Source organism: Micromys minutus (genome assembly GCF_963924665.1).
Source record: "Micromys minutus genome assembly, chromosome: 15".
NCBI classification, from domain to species: Eukaryota; Metazoa; Chordata; class Mammalia; order Rodentia; family Muridae; genus Micromys; species Micromys minutus.
The window spans coordinates 41,043,167-41,053,838 of NC_137984.1; positions in this window are offsets into that span (position 1 = coordinate 41,043,167).

Sequence of the window (10,672 nt, forward strand, 5' to 3'; positions counted from 1 at the left end):
AGAGTCTTAAAGGCCAAAGCTGCATAACAACCTACTCCAACAGGGTCACAGCTTCTAATAGTACCACTCCCTGGGCCAAACATACACAAACCATCACAACATGCAATTAGATTTTCAAACTAAGATGGAAAATGATTCATAGTTCAGTTTATGCATATTGATATATGAGATTAGATTTACTGTATCAGACTAAGAGATAATCACCATAACTATCATTGACCTTGACATAGACCCATTTTTGATTTCATGCTTGTCATGATTTTGTTGGAGTTGGATCACAGGGAATAGACTTTACAAGTGTTATGTGAGATAAAGATGAACATGCGTTTGGCATGTATGTTCAATGTTCATCTATGATTGTACACAAAATGTTTGCAAGTTAATAACTCTAACTTCACCTTACTTGCTATTTTGTCATTATCTAATTGCTCAATCTTTTACACATCTCCCATTTTGCAACTCTTCATCATCCACACTAATCTTGATTTTAGCTACAGTGCTATTTAGTCTCATAATCCTTGATAAGAAAATAGGTTCTCATGCTCTGGTGAAACCACCCAAGCTTCTGCATTTTCCTCCATAGTTTAATAATGCTAATGCCTGTACTCTATTTAGCTGCTTTGCTGCCCTCTGCTTTGTCTGCATTGCCATGAAATTGCTGAGTAACTCAATGAGTTGGGGGCAAAAAGCACATTCACTTCCTCCAAGTTCTTTCTTAAGTCCTTCCTACCAGTATTTGAAGACTTAAAATCCAATCATTCATTGTTTCTCTAGCTTTTTGAGACTGCCTTCCCTGAATTGTACATGCTATTGCTTGCAGCAGAAAATTCTTTTTTGAGGCTTTTGACCATTCCTTTGTCCTTTTTGTAAAAGGTTGATGCAAAGACAAATGTATGGTGTTTAATTTCAGGACAACCTCGGCTTCAGTAGCTCTCTGACACATTTGAGCAGGTGTATTTAAAACAAGCACACAAACAAGCAAACAAACAATTTTCTAGCTAATTCTAGATGTTTAAGTAGAAAGGCTTTTGTAAAAGGTAGAAATAATCTATATAAAGTGTATTAGCCCTTCATCTTATGTGAAGTATATGAATATTATTTTAGTTATATTTTCTGAATATACTTTTATTGATTTATTATCTTCTTCACATACCTTCCCAATAAGTTTGTTGCAATTAAATTAGAATTTTTAAAAGCTTTTTTTGCTAAGAATAAAACATATGTAAGTGTTTTATTCAAAGTAGATCAACTTGTTATAATATATTTGGTAACATTTAATTTAATTTCAACTATCTGTTTCAATAAGTGGTATGGCCCTTTTTTAAAAAACCATTAAGAATAAACCAATATTTTCATTAATAAAGATGATGTGTCACATTTTTATCTCTGTGTTGTTGATTCAAGTAAAGATTAGCTTCATCCTGTGTGATCGATTCAAGGAAATAAATGCTATATGCTATTTTAGTTAAAAAGGTTAAATGAAATGTCAGTCTGTTATTAGGAAACTTCAGTAGTTGGTTGATTTTAAATGCTCCAATACAGTAAATAACACTTGGACTGAACTTTAAGAATGGCAGTATTTTGCCAAAGGTAAATTAAATCTTTGCAGAGTTCTCAAAAGTTCAGTAATGACATCATTCCCAAGCCTACAGCTAGAAGTAATAGTGTTGAGGAGATAATTCTCACTTCAGCTGCTGTCTTTTTTATTTATTGAAATAAATATGGATTTTTACTTAAGTACCATGCACATTATTGTTGCTTATACTTACCTTAATTTTTTTTTTATTTTAGTCTCTTGAGTCTTTTGTTTGCAACTATGAAGTCCACATTACATGCAGTGTTCATAGAGGCAAGGTGAGGGCACGTTCTCCCCTGTAACTAAAGTTATCGATTGTTTGTGCAACTCCATATGTTTCTGGGAACTGCACACACTGGTCCTCTCTAGGAGTTCAAGAGCTCTGAACCACTGAACCCTAGCTGTAGCTCCACTAAGACTTTTCTTTTTAACATTTTCAGGATAATGTAGGTTTTTCACATTTAAATTTAGGAATATTCTCTGCTAATATAACTGTGTATTTGAAGTTTTGCTTTAATTGTGTTAGAAAAAAAAATAAACAGGGGAAGGGGAAGAAGCAGGAGAGAGGGAAACAGTGAAATGGGGTAACATTTAAAATGTAAAATTCATAAAATATCCAATGGAAAAAAACAACAATAATAATAAAAGTGTTTTACATATATTCAAGGAGAAACTGATTTGAATGATGAGTAAGGTAACACTAATAATTTTGACATAATATTAACATAGTTCCAAATTCTATTTTTTTTCTTTTGCCATATTAAAAACTTGAGGCACTTTACTTTGAAATTCCCCTCACATAATTTAGACTTTATAGACATAAAGATCTGTTAATCTTAGTAGCCTACACACTCATATTTCCTAATCTTTATCCTTACAGAACTTTCCCTTTCATTACCTTTCATTTATATATAGCATCGCTCTTAACCATTCAACCATATTTGAACAATATGAAGAAAAAAACGCAAAATGGCTAACTTCTTCACATTGTCTCAGGAGAAGTATTTGTCATGTACAATAATTAAATGCATTTTTGTGTGCATAGCATGCCACATGTGCTGAGGACAGACAATAGAAAGCATTTGACAAAATTCAACACCTCTTCATGTTAAAATTCTTGGAAAGAACAGGAATCCAAGGCCCATACCTAAACATATTAAAAGCAATATACAGGAAACCAAGAGCCAATATCAAATATAATGGAGAGAAACTTGAAGCAATCCCACTAAAATCAGGGACTAGACAAAGCTGCTCACTCTCCCCCGACCTATTCAATATGGTACTGGAAGTCCTGGCAAGAGCAATTAGACAGCAAAGAAAATCAAAGGGATACAAATCAGAAAGGAAAAAGTAAAAATATCACTATTTGCAGATGACATGATAGTGCACTTCAGTAACCCCAAAAATTCCACTAGAGAACTTCTACAGCTGATAAACAAGTTCAGCAAAGTGTCTGGATATAAAATAATCTTAAACAAATTAGTAGACTTCCTCTACACAAAGGACAAACATGCAAAGAAAGAAATTAGGGAAACGATAACCTTCACAATAGTCACAAGCAATATGAAATACCTTGGTGTGACTCTCACTAAACAAGTGAAGGACCTGTATGACAAGAACTTCAAATCTCTGAAGAAGGAAATTGGGGAAGATCTCAGAAGAAGGAAAGATTTACCATGGTCAAGGACTGGAAGAATAAACATTGTAAAATCTTCTTGGACAAAGCTCAAGTGCAAGTATATCAAAGATCTCCACATTACACCAGGTACACTGAAACTATTAGAAGAGAAAGTAGGGAAAACCTTAGAACATATATGCACAAGAAAAAATTTCCTGAACAGAACACCAGTGGCTTGTGCTCTAAGGTCAATGGTCAACAAATGGGACTTAATGAAATTGCAAAGTTTCTGTAAGGCTAAGGACATTGTCAAGGAAACAAAATGGCAGCCAACAGATTGGGTAAAGATCTTTACCAACCTCACATCTGATAGAGGCCTAAAATCCAAGGTATACAAAATTTAGAAACCAGAGAATGAAACAATCCTATTAAATATGGGGTACAGAGAGAAACAAAAAGTTCTCAATTGAGGAATATTGAATGTCTGAGGAGCATCTAAGGAAGTGCTCTATATCCTTAGTCATCAGGGAAATGCAAATCAAAACAACCCTGAGATTCCACCTCACACCAGTCAGAATGGCTCAGATCAAAAACTCAGATAACAGCAGATGCTGGCAATGATGTGGAGAAAGAGGAACACTCCTCCACTGTTGGTGGGGTTGTAAACTGGTACAACCACTCTGGAAATCACTCTGGTGATTCCTCAGAAAATTGGATATTGTAATACCTGAAGACCCAGTTATTGAGGAAGCTCCAACATACAACGAAGACTCATGCACCACAATGTTCATAGTAGCCCTATTTCTAATAGTCAAAAGCTGGAAAGATCCCAAATGTCCATCAGGAGATGAATGGATACAAAAATTGTGGTAGATTTACAAAGTGGAATACTATTCAGCTATCAGAAACAATGACTTTATGAAATTCTAAGAAAATGGTTGCATCTAGAGAATATCATCCTGAGAGAGGTAACCTAGTCACAAAAGAACCGACATAATAAGTAGTCACTGATATTTGGATACTAACCCCAGAAAGCTCTGAACACCCAGAAACAACTCACAGGCTATATGAAGCTCAAGAAAAACAAAGGCCAAAAAATGAAAGCCTCAAACCTTCTTAGGAAAAAATAAATGTATAACAGTCTCTTAAATTGCAGTACACCTGGACCTTAAATTGTTAATAATCCAAGAGCAAAGATAATAGCCTTGTGGCAATTTTTGTTATTCACAGATCATTATGCTTTCTCTATACTCAACAAGAAATCTGTTTTCATGTTATGTTCTGTCCTACATGTACTTCAGGGTTTTGGTAACTAGTGGGATTTGAATGCATGCTATTAAACGTCTAAAAGAATTAAGTACTGACAAAAAATATGCATATAATGTTATGCCAAAATGCCTTTTAAAATCTGTATCTGTTTCCCTCTTAAAAAAAAAATAAAGTGGTAAGAAGAAAAATAAATTAAAATGTGAAAAAAAAAGAAGTTCTCTCCACTCAAAATGCATCTTCTTAGTATCAACGTCAGGTTACCAGGCTTGTCAGATAGCACCATTTCCTGAGTAATTTTGCCAGCTATGACAATTATTTTATGGAAGGAAGCAAATACAGAATTCTGTTTTGTCTCTAATTTTCTCTCTGAACCATTTCCAACAAGTCTTATTTTGACAAATAAATTATTTGCTTTCATTTACCGAAAAGACAATGATTCATTTCTTCCAACATTTTAAAAGCCAGTATTTTTTTTACATATATTAGCTAGGAGCAGATATCGTTAATAAACATTGAAATGTGTATGTCATGCCTCAATAACAGCAAATCGGTTACAATTTAAGATCTTGGTCTCAAAAAAAAAAAAGTCTACTTAATTATACTGGGAATTCTTTGTTGTCTGAAACCTTATCTAAAACATCATTTTATCTTTGTTATTTCATATTATTTGAGACTTGGAATTTTCCTGAAACATCAAGATTCTCATCCATATATACTCAGCAATCAGTCGAAAATGGCTGTCACCATTGTGACAGAAAAGTACTAGCAGTCCTAACTTGAATTGGGATCACAGAAATGTAGAGTCTGGGCATTTTAGTAAGTGTTTTATGCTTGTAACCTAGAAGGGTAACTGGTAAATGCATGCTTTGTTCCAAGGGTGCACAAATGGAAGTTCTATCACACAATTATTGGTTTCACAAAAGACAATAGCATCTAGCATTCATAAAAATGCTTCTCATTACTGACTTGTACATTTCAAAAGTGCACTGTGCCTTCAATGGGAGAGATTGTGGGTGGAGTCATTCCCTATACTTTGATGTTTGCTCAAAATATTTGTATTGATTTTGAAATTACATTTTTATCATAATGAATCTCTTTATTTCTTTGCACATGTAGGTGTTTATGAGATACATGCACATGTAAAGACTAGCGGTGAACATGGGGTATTTACTCCAGTGAGTTCTTAACACTAATATTTGATATATAATTTCTCACTGATGGTGGTTTGAATACTAATGACCCTTATGAACTCATATGTTTGAATGTTCATCCCATATAGGGTGACACTTTTAGGATGTATGACCTTATTGAGATGGGTGTGGTTTTCTTGGAGGAAGAATCTCATGGGGGGGCAGGCTTTGAGATTTCCTATTCCCAAACTACACCTAGTGTGTTACAGAATCTTGTACTGCATGCAAGTCAAGATGTAGAACTTTCAGCTCGGTCCCAAGGCATTCTGGATGCTGCTCTGATTCCCAGCAAGATGATAATGGACTAATCCTCTAAAACAGTAAGCCATCACCAATAAATACTTTTTTTACTAAGTGTTATTTTGGTCATGGTGTCTCTTCACAGCATTATGACACATTGACCATGAAAATCTTTGGTCCCTTCAGAGGAATAGCTGGTAAGGTACAGGGATCTTTCTAGGTCTACATCCTGAGAATGCCAGTATACCTAACATCAGTGTTTAAGTGTGTTTTAAAGACAGAAACACAGTGCCTCTGCTAATATAGCAAGCATGTTCCTGTCTGAACCAGATCCCCACCTTTATGATGAACCTTTAAATCATCAGTTCATTATAATTCATCTGGGTTTTTGGCACCTGAGCCATCTTTTGGCATGTTTACACATAGTGTCACCCAGCCATCACACCCTCATCAGTCACTCAGAGCTGTTGCCTAAAATGGATGCGAAAATATTTCTATGAATTTACTTTAATTTGTGCCATTGCTTTAATCTGTACCATTTGTGACGTGATGGAGTTACTCATTTCAGAATGCCGCATAGACTCAAAGGCTCATTTCTTTGCCTTGTTTGATCCCCCACCAGAGACAGATTTTTTGACATATGTTTGGCACTGAGTGTATTTTTTCCATATGGGGTCTTGTATATATGGCTCTGCAATTGGAAAATTGCCCTCTGTAGCCCAGGTGGTATTGTACAGAGTGATTTTCTCAGTATTGATTTAAGCAGTTGATGGTTGCACTGGGGAGGGAAAGTCATTCAATCGAATCAAAGAGCTTTCAGTAAGAAGCAATTGGTTAAGCCTCAGCGAAACAACATCTTCAGAAGGCATCTCCGGTAATAACCTTAATGCTAAGCTTTCGTCTGCATTGCAGCACATGCCCTATCATTTAGCTGAAGCATTTTGAAAGAAAACAAAGGAGGTTTTTCCAATCGGTGCTTGCTAAGCATTAAAATCGCTAAGCTGTTTTATTTTCCCCCAGCATATATTTTGTTTTATATGCCTGTTTGTGAGTTTGGTAGATAGAATGGGACTCAGCTTTCTAGAGAAAAGCAAAGTAGTCAAAGCATGAGTCCTACTTGGGGCCAAGTTTAGAACAGTCACGTGCTACATTTTCCCCATAGAATTAAATTTTATATTTTGGAAGCATGCTTCAGCTCTCTAACTTAGAATTGCTTAGATCAGGGAGTTTGAAGTTTGGTTCATTTGTGATTTATTTAAAGGAAAGTTGGTGAATTTTATATATAAAACTATTTGACAGCCATGTGCACATCATAAAATGGAACTTATTGTCCCTTGTTAGGTATCATACTCACATCACCCACTACCCTGGCTGTCCTCTCGCCACACTCTAGTGACCTTGTCTTGCCTTCCTTTTCACTGAACTTTCCCAGTTTAACCAGACTTTGCTTAGCTCTTGTAATAACTCTTTGTCTCCTGTCCCAATGACATGCATCAAAATTATGAAATTCTATATGTACCTAAATAAATAGCACATCTCAAAGATGTTACTTCTATCTGTCACAAAAGGGTAGTTGTTAAGTGATTTTAAAGTAGTGAGTATGTTGTTCCATGTAAGAAAAATAATTAAAAACAAATTTATATGTGATTGAATTGTATTTCCACAAAAAAATGACAAAGTATATTGTGTCTCTCAGAGAGTTAGCTTAAATTTATGATACGTGCAAAATGAATTATAATATGTTTCCAACAACACTTTAAAGTTGAGGACATCTCCAAAGTGTCCCCAGAGGAACATCATCCAAAGGTCCATGATGGGGATATGTAAGTATAGCTTGGAGGATAAACCCGATGCTGTTGGATGCTTTCAGTAGATTTCAGGACATAGCTACTCTTCAAGTTTTAATAATCCTCAGCATCCTCGAAGCTTATCCTTGCAGTTTGCTTTGTGGATCTGTTAGTGTACAATAGATATTTTGTCTCTGAACTTTCTCTCTGCTCACACCTACACATATACAAACAAAAATCATACTTTGTGCATGTGGCCTACAATACTTAAACACTGTGATGCCTAGAGATAGGAGCATCTCTTATTAGCTCTTTTTCGATGTTTTAAGACTTCTTTGTATCTATCTATCTATCTATCTATCTATCTATCTATCTATCTATCTATCTATCTATCTGCCTATCTATCTACCCTTACTGGTAGATGGAACGACTTGTATAATTCAAATGACCACATGTTCACATAAATACGTCATAATTTTATAAGAAAGAGCAGTTACTGAGAACACTTAGAATTACTTCTTCTTGCAGCCACCACTATCACAAAATCTGTGGTTTTGGCCAGCACAAAATTTGGATTTGATACATGTGATGAGCAGATTGTGCATAGCATTCATTTTCTTAGATTAGAAACAGGTCAAAGCCTAGAACTAAAGCAGGCTCATTTAATTTAATTTCTATTGGCCTATGAGATTTCAATGGAAGTAAGCATAAGTCCCACAGCTCTATTAGAAAAGGCAAGAAAACTAGACAGGTATAATGTAAGAAATTCCCTTGCACCTATGGTAGGGGGCATGGTAGTTCTACGTCATGCTCTAAGCCTAAGCATCTTTACCTAGATGTCTCCTGAGCAGAGATATGGTCCAGCCAGAAAAAAAAGGTTAATGAATGGGAACAAATATTAAAAACAGAGATATGACTGTGGTCTCATCAAATGCTTCAGCTTTGGTCCCACTGATGTCCCAGAACCTACACAATAAACTAATAACCCTGCCATGGATTAGAGCCCAATTGTATGTTATTGACACTGAAATATGGGAACAGTAATTTTTGTTAATGGGAACATACAAACTGAAGCAGAACAGGGTAGTGAAGAACCCCCATTTTACAAGAGACAGTTTTGGAACACACAGAAAAAAACAACAGCAAGATGGGACAGAAGAAAGTTTACAGTAATGTGGCGACAGAGGAATGGACAAAAGTAATTGAAGTTCAATTTTCAAATGAAAAAATCATAATGGAAAAGAGCAGAGAGTAGAATTTGGGTTTAGGTAAAATCTTTAATCATTCACACTGGAAACATCTTTCCCAGACCATGAATATAAAATTACATTGGCAGATGGTATACTGTTACCCAGTTATACAAGTTTAGCTTACCTTGAAGAAAAAACTCTTTATAAATGAGCCTGCTAAAGTGCAAATTTCTAGAAAGATTTTGAACAAAAAATTTAAGGTTTCAAAGGTGAGTTTAGTGAATGAGTGAATAGGGGGCCTGCTATCTGAATCTAGAGTTTCTCTTCCTGCTCTTCTGATTTTTTTCCTACTGCTTTTTGGAAAAGGCTGTTTTCTTCTTCCTGAGGCAAGGCTAAAAACCTCCTGGAGTTATGCAAATAATACACACTGTAAGCTCCTTCTAATAATCATGGTTTTTCACACTATATGCTGACAAAAGACAGTGACAAGAACAAATGGCCCATCTCCTACAACTTGGTGAGTTTATGCCTAAACGATTCCTTAACACTTGAACAAACTTTCTTAGTGACCTTATTTTATATTTAACAAAGTAGAAAGCTATTTTTCCATAGCATTCATTCCAACCCTCCATACTTCTTTCTATTTATATTTGTTGATGGTATTTTTATCCTTGATTCATCCCTGGTCAAATTTTGTATAAAATATATAAGTTAGTCTCTACCAGTGAAGAGCATTAATTGTTTCAGTAGCATAAAATATTGCAAATCATTATGATTATGTAATTTGTTATTAGAAAGCAGATCAGGAATATTGGGAAAATTTATATAAATAACTAATTCAAATGGGAAACAAGTGTATAAAATCCTATGTGTAGTGCGTATTAGACAGGAGTACTTCTTTATACTTCATGTTAAATTATTTTTCCAAAATCTGTAGTTAAATTCTACAGATAAGCAAGGGTCATAACTTTTTCATAGCACATTATTTCATAATTGTGCTCTAAATATAATTAAGGCAAATGTATTCGAATGTATTCTGTATCACAAATTAATTCTGCAAATTGACTTAGGGCAGTCCCTCCTATCAATACCTAGTAAGGGTCATTTGAAGAGACATTTGCAATAGTTCTCACATTCTAAAATTGGCCTTATGTTTGAATTGGATTATATTTATGACCAATTTTCAAATAACACTGAGGGTTAATAAATTATAATAAAATAATTCTATTTTTTCTTAGAGGCATTTTGCTTAGTTTCAGATAATGCATTCATATTCTAAACACAAATTTATGAGTTTGTGCCCACAGTCATGACATATAATGATAAAAAACATGTGCTTACAGCCTCATGGAGACAGAAGAAAGAGCAAACAGAAAGATGCACTTAAAATGCACAGCTTATGTTTGACTCTGTGACAACCAAGTGACAAGAACAAATCCAAATGCATTCCTGACTTAGAGTGTCAATTAGGAGAATGGCACAGATCCTTTCAACATCATAAATTACTCTGTGAGTGCCAGTAACAGCAGCCCTCACGACCAGTCATTTTGTGTGATAATGCTCTGGAAACACAACAGTTGATGACTGAACAGACTTGTATCTATAAAGCTGCCAGGTCGTTCTCTCGACACATGATAGGGCATGATCAGAGGAGCTACTACTGCTCTAAAACCTACCTGTGCAAAATAGATTAGAGACATAAGCATCAGATTCAGTAGGTACCTAAATGGTAACAATCACATTCTTGTGACGCTAACAAGCACATAACAAGCTCTGAGCATGTCATAAAAACACATGTAGTA